The sequence below is a fragment of the Leptonychotes weddellii genome, chromosome 11 (assembly GCF_054177405.1).
Source record: "Leptonychotes weddellii isolate Sample4059 chromosome 11, ASM5417740v2, whole genome shotgun sequence".
NCBI lineage: Eukaryota > Metazoa > Chordata > Mammalia > Carnivora > Phocidae > Leptonychotes > Leptonychotes weddellii.
In genome coordinates, this window is record NC_138379.1 from 52,428,827 (window position 1) to 52,445,965 (window position 17,139).

Consider the following 17,139-nt stretch of genomic DNA (forward strand, 5'->3'; position numbering starts at 1 on the left):
CTGGACCATTGAGCCCTGATGGCTGGATACTTTTACAAAGATCAGAACCACACCCAGATCACCCATGAATGAACAGGGTGCTACCTTTTTTACGGCAGCTTGAGCTCTAAGACATGCACCTGATCTGAGCTCGGGCTGTTGCTCAGAGTCCTTGGTGGGGACCACTGCACGGACATCTTCCAGCCCCCTTCTCTACTCAAAGAGTGAGCAGTATGTGTCTCAAGGGGTGAAAAGCAAGATCTAGACTGTCTTTTTTTAGCCAGGGATCCTTGTCTTCTCTGGGAGTCTGGGGAGGACAAGAAGGGTTTTAACCCTGTGTCCTCTGTATAAAGCCGTTCACTTAGAGGAAAAAGAGCCTGCATCTCAGTCCCTCTCTGGAACTGGGAAGTCAGTCTCTGACAGCGCAGAAGGAGGTGGGCATTCAGTACACAGTGATGTGTTTGATGGCTTGCGGTATTGTGGAAAGGACATGGGTTTTAGAATCAGGCAGATCAAGATTTGAGTTCCTGCTCTGCCACTGACTAGTTTAGGCAAGTTACTTCATTAAGCTTGAATGTCCTTAATTGCGAAACAGGGAAGATACCATCCACCTCTCAGGATTGAGAGAATTTAATAACCTATTCAAAGGACCTGGCAGTGCATGCTTGGTGCACAGTGAGTGCTAAACAAGAGTTATTCTCTTCTGTTTCTCATACTCTTTTGTTGAAAGGCTATAATAATGCTGAGGCTGGATTGGGTGCCAGGGTAACTGGATTCTGATGCGGGCTCAGCCATCAACTCCTGGTACAGCCAGGGATGCAGTAATCTACCTTTCCAGATGTCTGTTTTCTCATCTTTAAAAGAGATATTCATTAGGGAATTTGTTCTAGTGTGTCTCTAAGGTCCATTCCTGTTTTAGCATTCTAGATTTAACATAGACCTTCTTTAAGGACAAGCTGGTGGTCTGCTAAGAGGTCTTAGGATTCTTCTTCCCCAGCCCCGGCTGCGTCCCCCCCTCCACTGATTGCTTCTCCCTCTGTACACCAACCAGATTTCAGGCGTCCAAGTTGGCTATCCCTCATTGCATATCATTAACAAATCCACATCATCTCAGAAATCTGCTGCCTAGGGATCATCATGGTTCAAGGAATATTTCAAAATTATGAAACTGGGTCTCCTGTCCCATTATACCCCATTTCTAGCACAGACGCTTCTATTACTCTCTAGTTACCATGGTCTCATCCCCTGGAATCAGGGATGTTAGCACCGTTTTGCTTTGCGCATTCTATCTGTACATTGTGTATAGCAAGAAGTAGAATGTCACAACAAGAATGCGGGATTTGTTTGCTGAAGCCCATCCAAAATGTCCACTTGCATTATCTGCAAGTCACCACCTCCTTAAACCTCCATGTCTTCACCAGGAAAACGGGGACATTAATGCCTTTTTGATCCACCTCTTAAGGCCACTCTTAAGATTGTAGTAACACAATATATGTAAATTTGGCTTCTGGAACTCTTTGTATATATGTGAATTCTCTTTACTTCTTCTGAGCCTCAGTTTCCTCATCTGGAAGTGGGGTTGACTAGGTCATCCTCAGGGAAGGCACCTAATGTAGTGGCTGGCACAGAGCAGACACTTGGAAAGGCAGCTTTTAATTATTATATTAATTATATATTATTATATATATTAATTATATTTAATTATTCTCTAGATAACCCTTCAAAATTGAAATAATATTACAATTCCCTTTTACATATAAGAATAGTGCTTTGTAAAGATTATTACAATAGTACTTATCATAATTGTTATTTTTTGATGTTGGGGGGCCAGCCAGAGCTAGACCATACACACTGTCTATTGCTGTCCTCCAATAATAGCACCCGGGAACTTCAGGTGTCAAGCATGCTTATTAGCAATCAACGACTCACTGAGACCAGCGAGATGTCAGCAGAGACCACTTACAAAGGGTGCCATCAGGACCTACCACGGAGGATACCCCGTCAGGTGTGTGTGCTGCCCTCAGGGACTCCTGGCTATTCCGGAGCCCAGTCCCCAATCACTGTGGCTTTTCCTGCTTCCTCCATAAAGAGTAGTATGTGACAAGCCTGCTGGGGCAGGAAATAGTTTTGCGCTAATGAGTTTGTGCTTCACTGACGCTTTCCCATTAAAATCATGTTAACTGTGCCCCCCTGTTAATCATCCCAAAATCAGTTTATTAATTAACTCATTTTAGGAAATCGCAATTTAGTCAGAGCTCTCCAGCTCATTGGCATGTTACCAGGACAGAGAAAATAGATGTCACTGAAATCCTTCCTTACATGTTCAGCTCATCAGGGCACGGAGTCTTCTTCAGTCCCCTTGGTTTGTTCATTCATGAATTCATTTGAAAAAGAATTACCGAAAGCATCCTAGGTGCCTGACTCTACACGTGGTTTGGGCATAAAAGCCAGAAGGCACAGCCTCAAGAATATCAGAAAGTTGGGGCGTGAGTCTTGTGAGCGGGAATGGGGGACAGGGGGCCCTAAAGCACTCTTTAGACTATCCTTAAAGCAGGCATTGGCTCAGGAGCAATGAGCAAAACTCAGTGCCTTTCAAAGTCACTTCCGATTCAGCTGTAGCTGGCTAACTGCATTTCTGTAGGGAGCTCTGAGATTATCCAGCCCAATCACCATGTTCAAAATAATGATAATATTATTAACAAGAGCTAACATTAATTGAATGATCACTGGGTGCCAGGCGCTGTCCTAAAAATACTTTACATGCGATAACTCAACTAATAGCAATGACTTAATGACTCATTTATTCAATAATAATGAGTTAGTAACTCATTTAATCTCTGCCATAATTCTGTAAGTTAGGTGCTAAGAGTACCCTCATTTACAGATGGGGAAACAGAGGCAGGCTGCATGGATGTGAACACAGGCACTTTGGCTCCAGGATAAGAGAAGGAATGAGAACCAGGAAAGGAAGCGACTTGTCCAAGTCACACAGTGAATAGTGAGAACAGAACTCATGCCTCTCCAATGGCCCAATCTGCCAACTTCCCATGGTGCCTGCTATCTGCTTCCAGAATCTCCTACTTCTGGATCAGGCCGCTGTCTCCTGAAGGTTCCTTGTAAAATATAATACAGACTCTGTGTCTCTTGGGGGTAGGGTCCTGGTCTCACTTTGACTCTATACCGCTAGCATTGGGCACATGATACGCACACAATTGGTATTTGTGGACTGGCTCCATGAGCATGTAAATACTTCGGATTTAGCCATTTGGTAATGCAGAGGTCTCATCCTAGGAAGGCTGTAACTTCCCAGCTGTGTGGCTTGATGAGTCCTTTCTATGCCTCAGTTTTCTCATCTGCAAAATAAATCTGAAAATAACTCCCGGTGGGCATCGTGATGTTAAATGAAATGGAATTGAAAGTGTCCCCTGACTAATAACTCACTATGCCAATGGCAGCAGGAGTCACCTCCTTATTAACTTTACCATTTTTGAGTGTCAGGATGGTCCTCACCGAGTGGCCTGAGGGCAGCTGGGGGCCAGTCTGCCTGAAAGGAGATGTTGGCTTTTCCTTTTGCTCATCAGGCACTGAGAAGGCAATGCAGGAATTAGCGAGTTTGCCTGTTGATTCTGCTGTTTCCCTGGATGACTTTGCTCACCCAAGATCCATCCACCAGCTGGCTGTCTGCAGCCCATTAGGGCACACGGGCCAGAGAGGAAACATGCCAAGCCCTCTGCCTCACCTTATATTATCGTCACATTTACTCTGTGAATTAGCATAAGGAAGACGTGGCTATGTGTCCATCACACCGTTGCTCTTCCTGAACACAAGGAAGGCGTTTTCCATTCCAACTTGCAGTAACTTTGGGGCCCACTAAGTTCTAGCCAAGAGTTCATGGGTCAACGTTATACCTCTTCCAGTCTTGGCTGTAAGAGCCCCTGTTAAGCCCTCCGACTTTTTTTCTTCCCTGCCACAGCAACCTCAGAGGTCATCTGTTCCACAAGGGTAGCCACAAGATAGAGGAAGGCTACCCTCCCCACATCAGACTTAGCATAAGCAAGTAATACGTTGTGTCATAAGCCACTGAGGTTTGGGGGGCTATTTGTTCCTGCAGCAAAGCCTTGACCTGTGCTGGCCAGTGCAGACAGGTTCTATTGTGATCTCATTTTACAGGTTATGAAATAAGGCCTAAGGGGGTAGAATAGCTACCAAATGAGCAGAGCCAGGATTCAGACCCAGGTTGGTCCACCCTCTGTCATATCATGACTATGGGATAGCTGGAGAGAGCGGTGGGTTGGAAAAACAGCAAAGAATGACGAGACATGGGCCTAGGTGTTTAATGTGGACAGTTTTCCTTAGCTTTCTGAGTACTCTTTGCTGGCTATCAAAGAGAAAGCCAAACATTTCCCATCATCTTTGGATGCCGACCAAGAAGTTGAGTGGTGGTGAGAAGAACAGCATTGTCCTGGGGACCATGAGGTCTGGGTCCCACTGCCTACCATTTGCTTGCAGGTCCTTGGGCCTCAATGGGCCTCCTTCCCCTCTGTGGGTTTCTTCTTCATAATCTGTAACAGAAAAGGACTGGACCAGATAACCTGACCTACCCTTGCAGGGCTCTCATGAGGGTCAAGTAAGAGGTTATTAAGTGCAAGAGTTTGTAAACACTAATAGGCATGGAAGAGGAAGGACCATGGTGAGATTTTTAGGAACAGCATAACTTAGGATCTGGCGCCTTGTTATCAGGAATAAATGATTCATTCTGGATCATGTTAGATGAAGTTATGGAGGTGGCTACTAAGGAGCTGGCAGGCAACACCATGGGCGAGGATCGCATCACATGGATTCTCTAAGCCACGGATGAATAGACTGGGGCTTAGGCTTATCCTAACTCAAGAGAAATGGTGAACCTATTGACTCCTTCCCTCTCTCCCTTCCTTTCTCCTTCCTCTGCTTAAATATTGTTTTTCAGGCTGCCACCTCATGTCATGTAGCTCCCTCTCATGCCCCCTTAGCCTACTCTATTTTCTTCCTAAAACTCAGTGGCTTCTCCTGGACAATGCTGCAGACCATCTGTTGTCTCACTAAACAGGATACTTCATGGGAGCAGGCACTTGTCTGATCTCTTCATGGCAGCAACCTTGCTTCTGGAAGAATGGTGGGCACCTAATAAATGTGTGTCGAGTAAATTAAAGAAACCACTGTTGCATCTTACAAATGGTTAGTTTCTTGTTACTGGTTACTCCTCTTGTGAAATGCATCTAGAAAGAGAGAATTCCCGGGAGGGCAGAACTGGAAGGTACTTTTGGGATCAGAGACTCCAAGCACTTTGCTTGTTGGAGAGCAACTAGGCATGCCCGAGAGAGGGAGAACTTAGAGAGGACGGGAAACCCCAATTGTCACAACGTGGACTTGAGATTCAGAGGCCCTTCTGTAATCGGAAGCAGGCTGCTGTGCCTGAGCTCCCAAACTCAGGTTGTGCTGTGTATTAAGAAGACCGAATTGCAAGAAGAAATTGTACAGCTTGGTCTGCTGTCTTCACCGAAGTTCTGGTGCCTCATAGATGTGGCCCCTATAGGCAGGGACCATGACTGATTCATATTCTGTGGCCCCAGCAACCAACAAAGAACCACCCTTGATGGTCAGTCGGTGTTGGAGGAGAGCATGGAGCTGAAATATTTCCTTCATTTCTGGGTCTCCCTGTTTGGACTCCCAAATTTTCACCTCTATTTCTCATCTCATACTCCATTTCCACTCCCCCTATACAATCCTCTTAAACTTGCCCCCTCTCCCCATTTCTCCCAGTCCTGCTAACAATTCACATCTCAGACCCGTTTCTTACTTAGAACAAATGTCTTTCTTCTCTCTTTTTACACTTGTTTTTTTGAGGGCAGGAACTCTGTGTCATTTATCACTTTACCCTCAATGCCTCACACAGTGTCCAGCAGCAAATATGCCGCTGCTGCAGCTGAAGATGATGATGATGATGATGACAAAGATGATGATGACGAAGATGATGATGACAAAGATGATGATGATGATGATGATGCTGAAGATGATGATGCTGCTGAAGATGATGATGATGATGAGGAAGATGATGATGACAAAGATGATGATGCTGAAGATGATGCTGCTGCTGAAGATGCTGAAGAAGATGATGATGATGATGATGAAAGCTACTATTTTTATGGAGCACTCATTCAGTGTCAGATACTGTGTGAAACATTTTACAGGATTCATTTCATTGGCACCCCTGTGTTGGTGGAATTATCATTCCCATTTTACAGATGGTAAAATGTTAATCAACTAGTAGGGCTCAGAACTCAAAAGTCATAATAATCACTCAGCTAAATGTTGACTGACTGGAAAGGATGTAGCAGTTTGAGCTCCTTTTTCTGCCCTGTGTGTGTAGTGTGTGTGTGTGTCTTCTTTCTTGTTTTCTTGAGCAACTTCCTAGAGCCTATAGGCACACAAGCTCATGAAAATGAGCCAAGAGCAAACAAGGCACCATTATAGCCCGCTCGCCTTTGGGGCTGATGAAATGAAGGCTTTCTGTGAGGCTTCTATCTCCCTTTCTTGGACACTTTGTGACTCAGCAGCATCCCTTCCTCTCTTAGACACAGGGGGCACATGGACTCTCCACCCCATCCCCCGGCAGCAATTATGGAAACCCACTTGAGTTCCAAATTAATATGCAATTATGATTTTGGCAAGTGCTCCAAGGAAACCCAAAAGGGCTTAATTGAGTGGCACTTTCCCATGTTCCCATCCCCAGACAAATGGGACAAAACACTTCAGATGTGCTCTGGGTCCCGAAAGCACAGGGGAGGGTGTTGTGACCTCTGGGGGAGAAGGGTGCTGACATCTGAGGTGTAGAGATAGGAATTCAACATGACAAGTATTTACTATTTGGGTGTGCGAAGCTTCAGGGGGAACTCACACCATTAGGGGACTCACAATGTAGAGGAGGAAATAGAAAAAAAAAAAGTAAAATAAACCAGCATTATAATTAAAATAAAATGTCATAAGTCTTCCCAAGTGGGATTCTTTTGAACCCAGTCAAAGGCTGGGGATTTAGGCTGTGTGGGAGAAAGTGGAGAAAGCTGGACCCCAGGGTTGGGGCCCCATAGTTTTAGCTTGGGCTGTGCAACATAAAGGGCAGAGTCAAGACCCAGGGGTGAGAATTTAGGGCGGCAGCTTTGGGCTCAACCCAAGGAAGCAATATTATCATGAATCTCCTACCTCCCACCATATACGACAATAATGTCCAGGTGAATTAAAGATTTAAACAAACAAACAAACAAAGAATATTTGTATAACCTTGGGTGTTAGGTAAACCTTCCTAAGCAAGACAGGAAATTTAGAAGCCTGAAAGGAAAAGACAAATATATTTGGCTACATAAGGATTTAAAATTTGTGCACTCCAAGGTACCATAAACAAAGGCCAAAATCCCAAACAAAGTGAAACAAATGATACTTTGGAAAAACATTTGCCATGCATATGAAATGAGGTTACAGGGACCCAGGTTAATGTGCCTCTCTATAAAGCACTTTCACAAATTGATAGGAGAGAGTCAAGAAACTTAATTTAAAAAAAATGGGCCACAGATTTTGTTTGGGCAATTCATGGAAAAGAACATCAAATTGGCAAATGAGCATATGAAAAGACACCCCACCTGACTAGCAGCCAGGGAAAGCGAAATTGAAGCACCAGTGTGATACCACTTTTCCCTATCTAGATGGACTAACACTGTAGACAGCAACAGTATCTATTTACACAAAGGCTGTAGGGCAACAGGGGGTCTCAAGCTGCTGCGCGGAGTATGCCTTAGGGATGGTTTGGGAAGTTACCTGACAATAAGTTTTTGAAATTAATATCACACATACCACTTGACCCCAGATTTGGAAATCCATCCTACACTTAAAAAGATTGGTATGGGGCACCTGGGTGGCTCAGTTGGTTAAGCGACTGCCTTCGGCTCAGGTCATGATCCTGGAGTCCCGGGATCGAGTCCCATATCGGGCTCCTTGCTTAGCAGGGGGTCTGCTTCTCCCTCTGATCCTCCCCCCTCTCATGTGCTCTCTCATTCTCTCTCTCTCAAATAAATAAATAAAATCTTAAAAAAAAAAAAGATTGGTATGTAAGGGTGTAGTTATAGTGAAATTTTTGCAGCAAACAATTCAAAACATTAATAAAAGAAACTTAGAAACAATGTGAATGACCATTAATGTGGGAATAGTGAATAAATAGTGGTACATTTATACTACAGAATATTGTACAGTTATTACATTACAGGAGTTAGTTTTATATCTTTTTATAAATTTTGACCTGGGGCACTCTCACAAGTTACTGCTAAATGAGAAAAGCAAGTGTAATGTATATATTATAATTTTGAGGGTAAGAAAACAATGCTGTTTAGGCACACATGTATATTTTCTTCCTTCCTTCGTTCCTTCCTCCTTCCTTCCTTTCTTCCTCTGTTCCTTCCTTCCTTCCTTCTTTTTTTCTTTCTCTCTCTATTCCTCTTTCTTTCTTCTTTCTCTCTCTATTCCTCTTTCTTTTTTCTCTCTCTCTATTCCTCTTTCTTTCTTTCTCTCTCTCTTTCTTTTTTTTTTAAAGATTTATTTATTTATTTGAGAGAGCGAGAATGAGAGAGAGTACATGAGAGAGGGGAGGGTCAGAGGGAGAAGCAGGCGCCTCGTTGAGCAGGGAGCCCGATGCGGGACTCGATCCTGAGACTCCAGGATCATGACCTGAGCCGAAGGCAGTCGCTTAACCAACTGAGCCACCCAGGCGCTCTTTCTTTTCTTTTCTTTTCTTTTCTTTTCTTTTTTCTTTTCTTCCTCCCTCCCTCCCTCCCTCCCTTCCTTCCTTCCTTCCTTCCTTCCTTTGTCTTCCTTTCTTTCTTTCTTTCTTTGTCTTTCTTTCTTTCTTTCTTTCGAGAGCATGTGTGCGAGGGGGGAAAGGGCAGAGGCGGGGGAGACAGAGAGAAGCAGCCCAATGCAGGGCTCCATCTCACCACCCTAAGATTATGACCTGAGCCGAAATCAAGAGTCGGACGCTTAACCAACTGAGCCACCCAGGCACCCTGGCACATAAGTATATTTTTATAAGCATGGAGAAAAGTGTGGAAGAGGGAGTGGAGTGGTGGATATATAGATGTTTACTTGTTCATTTTTAGTTAGGATGCACATAAATTGCTTTTGTAATTAAAAAACCCCCAGAATGGGAATACAAAAAGAGAGGCACTAAGAACAAATGAATACATTGTAACAGTTACCAAAGAGACTCAGGGGCTGGGAGAGCCACTGCAGGGAGAGGGCTGGAAGAGGCTGGGGGACTGCAACCCTGCTCTGGGCAAGGGTTTCAGTTCACAATGTTTGAATTCCCTGGTCGCTCTAGGAATCTTTGGTCAGAGCAGAGGAAAACCAGGGCAGGGTAGAGTCACAGCACAGCAATGGAGGGGAGACTCTCCTGATGGCCCAGGCAGAGGCGACATGTGGGGGAGCAGGAAGGTGAGGCCACAGACTTCGGTCTTTGATGAGCAGGCGGAGGCTAGTGGCCTTTAAGGGGACAGCTTCTGAAGGTCTGTAGCCCCAGAAACTGGATGGCAGGGAAGTAGGAGTGAGGGGGTGAGAGGGAGTGTCCGCCAGTGTGTCAGTGAGCTTTGCAGAAAGGGAGGCGAGAGAAGGTAGCAAGACAGAGAGAAGGTTTAAGCTTGGAGAGACCTGAGCACGTTCCAGGAAAGGCAACCAATGTGAGCAGATCATCTATTCAGCGAGGGCTCCTGAGGGGTTGGGGGTGGGTTGCTGGGCACTGTGCCAGGGTGCCTGCTTCCGGCAGGAAAAGGTCAAACCAAAGACTTCGTTTTGGGTGGTTATAGTCTTTGGAGACAGGTAGATACTGGTTTGGAATCCAGGTTACTAGCCCTGTGGTCTTACCCATCCAAGCCTTTGTTACACTTATTAAATGAAGATACTTAATGCAGGACAACTGGGTGGCTCAGTTGGTTAAGCGTCTGCCTTCGGCTCAGGTCATGATCCTGGGGTCCTGGGATCAAGGCCCACATCGGGCTCCCTGCTCATCAGAGAGCCTGCTTCTCCCTCTGCCTGCCGCTCCCCCTGCTTGTGCTCTCTCTCTCTCTCCGACAAATAAATAAATAAAATCTTTTAAAAAAGATACTTAATGCCTACGTCTCTGGTTGCTGTATTAGAAAAAAATACACAGAGTGACAGGCCCGTAGCTGGCATGAACTTAAGGGGGCAGCAGGGCCTGGAGGGGAGGAGGTGCCATGTGGAGTCAGACAGACCAGGTTGGAATCTAGGCTTGGACACTGACCAGCTGGTGACCGTGGGGGATCTCAGGGAGGCTGGTCTCCCCATCTATGGTTAGGGCTACGAATGTCAAGTTGTTGTGAGGTTCACAGACAATGTTTGGCAAGTACTGTGCCTGGAACAAAGAAGGTGCTTACTGTTTAGAAGCTGTTATTGTTTATTTTTCTCATCATCCTTTTCATAGGGGTGAGGTCATGGGATGACGGTTTTTGCAACACATTAGGAACAGCCTGAGAAATTCATGAATCGTTCTCCAGTGGCAGAGAGAACCTGCTCTGTTAACAAGGTGTGCCCTAGATGCTCCTGGCTTTCTGGAACTGGGAGTGGGGAAGGGAGATGGAAGGTGGGAGGGGAGGGGAGGGGAGGGGAGGAGGGTAAGGCTGGTTGCTCCCTTTTGATCACGATTCCCACCCCCCACCCCGCGCCTTTTCTGCGCATATCTGTGGTATTATATGGGACAAGCAGGAGACAGAGATCCAGTTTGATTGCTTGCTTGCTGGAGGATAATGAGCAAGGGGTTTTATGAGCTTCAGATTCCTATCTGCGAGATGTCTAATAATTCCCACGTCAAGATTAAATAGGCAGGATTTGTTACTGACCCGGGCATGGACTAGATGCTCAGTAAATATAAAGTTTGTTTCCCTTGGCTGCTAATGAGGACCCCTATCTCATTCATCTCTGATTCTTTATAGCCTACTGTGAGGCCCGGCCCAAAGAAGGTACTCACATAAGAATTCATAAGTAAATGAATAAATGAATGAACAAGTGAACTCAGGAACACTTGTGAAGACAATGTTGAAATGAATGATCCCTGCAGATATGGGTCCACAGCATGTAATAGCGCTGAGTGGTTCTGGTCTCAGGAAGTACGGTACCTAAGAGACTTTCCTACCTGTTATCAGAGACAGGGAAAAATGATAAATTAATTTGCGGCCGGCAGTCATTAGACAAGAGGGTCATTGTAGTCTCTCTCCTTCCGCTCTTCGGGAACGGTTATGGGGCTCCGAGGGCAGCCTTTCCTACCAGCCCTGTATGTGCGCTGGTTCCTGTACTCACGAGCGCCAGGGGAGAGGGCCACTGCGGGGTTGGGCACGGCCTACCTCAGCAGATCCCAGGCCCGCTGGATGACGTGAGCAGGGTCCTGGGCCCCACACAGATAAGGAGGACTCAGGAGCTCTGTGAGCTTTGCCAGCTCCCATCCTCTTTCTGGTTCTCAGTTCTCCTAGCAAATGGGAAGTTTATGTTAAATGACCTTTAAGGCTCTTTCCACTTTGGGAAATCTCACGTCTGTATCAATCTTTCTGAAGCAAGTATTCAGCTTGATTTTAGGTTCAGAAATACCCATAAGAGGGAGTGCCTGTGTTAGTTTTCTGGAGCCCTCGGATGCTCATGGATGCCGCACCTGCTTTAATGGGCTGCACGCACCAGAGCTCATTCTAAAAGGAACCACGACGGTCTGCTAGTCTAGAGCTCACGCTTCCTGTCCTGCTTGTGCCTTGCGCCAAGTTTCGCTCAGAGAAGGGTCTTGCTCAGCTGTCAGCATTCTTAAACGTTTTAAAATCACTTAGTATCTTACTATACATCCTGATTTACTCTTCTTATTGCCAGTTGGCTCCTCAAGGCACTTGAGTTTGTGCCTCTTTGAGGGAAATCTTTTCATTTTATACACGAGTCATCCACTCGGAAGGAGGGAAGGTGACTTGTCCAAGGTGCCTCAGCTGGTACTTCAGTAAGCAGTTCTGACTCTCAACCCTGAGCTTTTTCCTCCAGGGCAACCTAGAAATAGGGCTCAAGTAGGTGAGCTGCAGGGATGGGCAGGCCTTTGGCGTAAAGCTACGCTGGGGGCTGACGGTGGTTTCCCCTGCAGATTTTAACGGAGAGAACAGAGAATTTGGACAAAAGGTGTCTCAGATGATGCTGGCCTCAGTTTCCTCATCTATAAAAACTGGAATAACCTTATTCTGCTTCCTACCTTGAAGAGTTTGGGGGGCTTTAAGTGAAATAGTGCCTGGAAAGGAGCCGATAGGTATTGAGGATAAGGGGGCCTTTTTCCTGGGAACTGCCTGAAGATGGCCAAGGGGCTGGCAGACCTTACCCTCTGACTCTTTCAAACTGTAAAAAGCACATACATTCTTGCTTTCAGGAACATGCCTAGGTGGAGAAGGTAGGGATTTATATGAAAATGCACCTGAGCACTTTGAGCTCCCTACCAAGGAAAGATTTGGCAGAACCAAGGCACAGGCCCCTGGGGCAATCTCAAAACCCACCCTCCATCCTTGAGGCACCCATGCCTGAGACAGCCTCCTGCTAGGGTGGACCATGGGCTAGACCCCATTTCTCTGCATTTGCATACTACAGAAAAGCATTTCCTTTAACACTCCTCCCTCTCTAGGCTGAGATGCGTTTTCCTTTCCTGAAAATAGCCAGTGCAGATACATCACATTTCTGACAACACATTCTCTCACCCAACAGATTGGAATGATCATTTAAAAGCTCTGAGTGAAAGCTCAAGCTTCTGATTGATCCGATAATATTGTCACGTTCCCATTTTAAGCTACCTGTTCTTTAAATTGCATATAAAAATACAGTCCATGCAATATTAATACACTAATGAATAATACACTGACAATTTGAAGTGTGCCAACCCACCCAAGGATTTTTCATCTCCTGCATGTTTCATCAGAGACACTTGGTATATACTGAATAATCGTTAGGGTGATGAAACTGATAATAACAATGAAATAAATATAGAGGAGTTTCATAGTGGTGGGGAAAAACATGAAAGGTAATTCTCAATTATAAGTGAGAAATGGATGCCTGTGATCGAGGGATGGGCCCCTGTTTTGATGTATCACAGGTGTCAGACAGACAGCCTCATCTGTCTAGCGCTATCAGAGATGGTGGTACTGCATGGACATGGAATTTTCTGACATCGGCTGTAAAACGGTGTGAGGGAAAGGACATGGACTTTGGGGACAGCTGGCCCTGGATTCAAATGCTGGGGCAGCCACTTCATTGTCTTGTGAACTCTCTCAGCCTTCGATTTCCTGTCTGAAAAACGGGATACTGACTACCCCACAGGAATATGGTGAAGATTAAATCAGATCATGTATAGGAAAATGCCTGGTCCAGGGCCTGACACCTGGGAGGTGTTCACAAACTGTTTCCTTCCCCAGAGCACAGTGGGTGTGCCTACAGAGACTCCATAAATACTAGTTCCCTTCACACCTGAAGTGTGAACTGTGAGGTAGCTGGTGGGAAATTCCAGAGGCCTTTCCTTCTCATCGCTGGACTTGAGAGTACATCTCATGCTACTGGGGTTTTGGGATCCCTGATCTCTAACTAGAGGGGTGTTAAGGTATATCTCACCTGATATGGATGTGGAAGAATGGAAGGTATGCCAAATACTCTACCAAGAGTAGAGTTTTGTGCCAGTTTACAAGCATTTATAAACTTTGAACCAGGAAGTGGATGAAAAAAAAAGCACATTATTTTGGGATAAGTGCTGTAAATGGGATTTGTTTTGTGAAGAGTTGTAGATTTTTTTCTTAATATAAAAAAAGACATTCATTCATTCATTCACTCATTCATCCTTTCCTGAGTGTTGACAGTGGGTCAGTCACCGTGTTGCAAACATTGGAGGTGTAAAGGCATAATCCAAGGAGGATGACAAACCCGTACACTGTTGACTAGTTAAACATAATTAAAAATGCTAAAATAGAGGACAAGGAATGGCAGGTGATTTTGACACCTGTGATCAGGGACTCCTTGAGGGAAGTGTTATTTAAGACAAAGAAGGTAGGGGAGTGTGTTCAAGCTTATGGCATAGTCTTGGAGCCAAGACAAGTATATGGTTCTGCAAAGATTTTGGAGAATGGTTGAATGTTGGGTGGTGGCAGGTAGAGCGCTCGATGCACTGTGTGCACGTGAACGTGTGAGGGTGCTGGCTGGGGACGGGTCTAGTCTGCTATTAGTCAGCGGCTGCTGAGGATGTTCCAAAGCACTCGGCAAAGCACTTACCCACAATGTCTCATTTGGTCATCGTAACAACCCTGCAGGCTGTGGCCGGTTGTCCCCATTGCACCTTTGAAGAAACGGAGATTCAGAGAGGTAATGACTAGTCAGTGCCATTCTGGGAATTCTATTCCATCTTTCCAGTTTAAAGGCCATGTTTGAGCTCTCCTGAGTCCCAAGGTCCTGTTCAGAGGGGATGCAGAAGAGATAAAACAAGACCTTGCGCCCAAGACACTAGTGGTGACGGTAAGACTTTGATGCGAACAGAAGTTTTAAGATCTTAGTCAAGATACGATCAGTCCCAACCTGGAGACAGATGAGCTGCCAAGTTCACGGCTAGTGTGAAGTTTAACAGAGGGGGTGCTTTTTGAATTAGGTCTTGAAGTATGGATAGGGCTTTGATGGGCTGAGAAGAGGAAGCGGCGGTGGGGGGCGGGGGGCACTTGAGAGCCTGGAACACATGCCTCTGATTCTGTTTAGCGGACAAATAAAGAGGAAGATGGTAAATAAGGGCAGGAGTAGAAAAGACTGGAAAGGAGTTTCAAACCTGGTTGCAGGACAACAGGAATTTTGTGGCACTTCCTTTTCTTACTAAATGTGATAGCTTAGTTAGGGAAGGCTTTTGACCTTCTTTATTTAATCCTTTCCCCCCCCATTTATCAAGAACGGTCTGAGGAACTGTCATAAGGTTAAGTCTGATGCTATGGAAAAAGCAATCAGAAGTCACTGATGGGAAGGCACTCCGTCAATCTGGGGAATTATATTCTAATGAATAACAGCAACATGGACCAGAGCAGTCAGTCACCGTGGCAGGGGAGAGGGAATGAACTTGACTCTCATTTCTCCAATGGGCAGCAGACATCAGGGCTTCTCCCTAGCTCAGCCAGGGAACTCAGCTCACAGTTCCTTAAACTGTCACTCTTTAAGACTTCAGCTGTCTAGGGAGAGTTTTGGACCATGTGATTTTAATAGACCACTTTTTGACCAAATTTAATTTGATCACTTTAAAAACTGGATATGCTATTATTTGCGCTGCAGGACACAGGTTATGCCATTCTGCCTCCCTGGATCTCAGTTTCCCCAACTGTTAAATGAGGGAGTAGGTGTAGATGTTCTCTAAGGTTGTCTTTGGATATAATATCCTATGACAATGGAAAATGCCAATTCATCCAGGGTCACCTGTGTGTGGTCAACACTTCTCAAAATATTGTTCCACGGGATGCTTGCATAGATCAAGCAAAAGTCAAAATAAAACAAAGACCAAACAGGAACAAAGAAAGCAATAAGGGGGATGGAATCTATGGACAAATTGGATTAAACATAATTAGCCCGTGTTCCCTAGTGAGTTGAAGTGCACTGAGAATCTCCAGGAACATGAGATAGAGAATTTTTCTAAAACCTATTTGTCCACATAATCATTTTCTCCCGGAGTTAGTGTTCAGCAGATCATCCTCAGAGAAATGTTATACTAGGTTTGGCCTAATGAATTCAAACCCTTGGCCATTCTTTCTGAGGCTCAGGACCAAGGGTGTCTGGGACCAAGGGGCACCCATGTGTTAAGTCCAGTTCTGTCCTCTTTCTTGTGGTGTGACCTAAGCAAGTCATTGCCTCTCCTTCCCTATAATTAAGATGAAGGGGATGAAATGATCTCCAGGGGCTCTTCTGGTTCTAATATTTTATAAATACATAATTTTCTGTAGCTCATTCATTCACTCTTTCATTCTGTTGGCAAACATGTGTAGAACATAGGTTGTGTGCTCACCACTGGGGACAAACCTTAGCTGGCCTGGAGGAAGTCCCAGGGCAGGGGGGAGTGAGGGACATGTGCACAGGCAGCAAGAGTCCAGGGTGATGAGTACTTGTGTCCAAGCAGGGCACAGAGATGGCATCTCATCAGCCTGGGGAATGGAGAGTTAGGAAAGGCTTTATGGGGGCAATGCCACTTGACAGATGAATAGGAACTAACGTGGCGATAAAAGGAACTCTGGATGAAGAAGTATCACAGATAAGGGGATGAAAGGAGGAGCAAATAACAACGCATTCTGGGAACAACAATAGCAACAGCATCATCAACAACAAAAGCAATGATAACATAACAACAAAAACAGCAAGTATGATGTCTTTGAGCAAATATGAAGCGTCAGGCCAGAGCTAAATGCTTGCATTCGGTAATCTCCAATTCCTACAGTGCTGTAAAGTAGATATTATCCTGATTTTACTGCTGAGGCAAATAACAGGCAACTCATCATGCTATGTGGGGATTTCCCCCTGAACACAGCTAACTTTTGGCTGATCCCAACTGATCTATCCATTTCATTTATTACTCATGTCACTTTTGTTTCAAGATTGATTTTTTCCTTTCATTTAAGTTACTTCTGGCAGCTTCTTACTGACTCCAGTGAGGACATGAAATGCAAACACCTTTCCTTCTTAGCTTAGGCAAAACATTAGGATGCACGAGGATCATGATGCATTTTCTAACCAAAAATGAATGATTTGCAGATTTTCAAGGCAACAATTCTTCCCTTTACTTGGTGGGTCATTGTGATTAAAGCTTAATTTAGTTGTCCTCCTTGAAGGAAAGGTTTGAACATTTTTTTTATATGAATATATTCATTCATCAATCATTTACTGAAAATGTATCCCATGCCAGACACTGAATAAGATATTCTGGGAATTCTGCCTATTTTCAGACCACAGTGCTTTGAAACTAGAACTCAATCACAAGAAGAAAGTCGGAATCAAATACATGGAGGCTAAAGAGCATCCTACTGAAGAATGAATGGGTCAACCAGGAAATTAAAGAAGAATTAAAAA